Genomic DNA, 1,515 nt, shown 5'->3' with positions numbered 1-1,515 from the left:
CTTCTACTATAGCCTCGGGCCGACCAAAGCCTTGTGAGTGGATTTGGTAGGCGGAAACTGAAAGAAGCCCGTCGAATATGTATGTGTGTGTGTGTGTGTTGTTTGTGTGTCTGTGTTTGTCCCCCCCCCACCCCCACCATCGCTTGACAACCGATGCTGGTGTGCTTACGACCCCCATAACTTAGCGGTTGAGCAAAAGAGTCCGATAGAATAAGTAATAGGCTTACAAAGAATAAGTCCTGGGTCGATTTGTTCGACTGAAGGCGGTGCTCCAGCATGGCCACAGTCAAATGACTGAAACAAGAAAAGGATTGAAGAATACATAGCGAGAAAGGAATGTCTGCCTAGTTATATAACCAGAAGTGCTTCCAGTATTTGTCGTCTCTCACCAAACCACAATGACACTTCAACGTTTCTATAATCTGCAAATGGTTACGATACGAACCGGAAGTTTACTGACAAATATCTGACTTTATGTAACGTTTATGGGTTATTTTCTTGTCTTTATTTGAAATTTTTGCGTGTCATGTATTATATTATGGGAGATATGTATGCTTACAAATATGTAAACGTGTGTGTATGTAATTATGTATGTTTGTGTGAATGTATTTACGTGTGTTGATATGTGCATATGTGTGTTTGTATATATGTACGTACACATATCTGCATGTAGGCAAATGTAGGTTTGTATGTGCGCAGTTATGCTTATGTACGCATACGTGTGTATATACATGCATAGATATTTATGTGAAGGGAAGAGCGTGGTTTAGTGGTTAGGGCGTTCGGCTCAAGGACATAATATCGTAGGTTCAATTCCTCCAACGGGCGGCACATTATTTCCTTGAGCAAGGAACAACATTTCGGCTTCCTAAAATCAACTCAGTTGCTGGTGCAGTACTTCCTATTTCTCTCTCTGTCTGTCTGTTTATCTTTCGTTCTCTCTCTCTCTCCCTCTCTGTCTCTCTCTCTCTCTCTCCCACTCTCTCTCCCTCTCTCTCTCTCCCCCTATCTCTTTCTCTCTCTCCTTAATTCCACCTGTTACATCTTCGACGTGCAAGTGAGACAAAGGATGAGAGAATCGAGAAAGTGCCCGTCTGCTTTTGGCTCCATAGACATGCAAGACATTTAATGAAATCATGGTAGGTGCTGCCTAAAACATACTCCTTTACGGGTGACACCTGGAGCTACTTTTTGCATTGTACGTTTGTATCTATCTCCCCATATGTATGCACATATTTATATACCCGTTCATGTATGAAGTATACGCATGCGCGTGAAGTAATGGACTTCTTTAAGACTCATAGATATAAATAATATTTAATAATATTCAAGAATAGTCACAGACAAAAATGTGTTATGCGGAAACGTATGTAGCTATGGATTAATACGATATATAAACTCCCTGTGACCTCGTGTGTATCGTTGGCGATTTTCTTTCTCCGTCTTCCCTTCTTTGGACTTTTCCTATATTTCTGATGAAGAGCTCCGCTCGAAACGTGAAATCCTCTTTCTTTT

Source organism: Octopus bimaculoides, chromosome 20 (genome assembly GCF_001194135.2).
Source record: "Octopus bimaculoides isolate UCB-OBI-ISO-001 chromosome 20, ASM119413v2, whole genome shotgun sequence".
Classification (NCBI taxonomy): domain Eukaryota; kingdom Metazoa; phylum Mollusca; class Cephalopoda; order Octopoda; family Octopodidae; genus Octopus; species Octopus bimaculoides.
The sequence above is the reverse complement of the archived record's forward strand: the minus strand, read 5'-3'. Positions refer to the sequence as shown.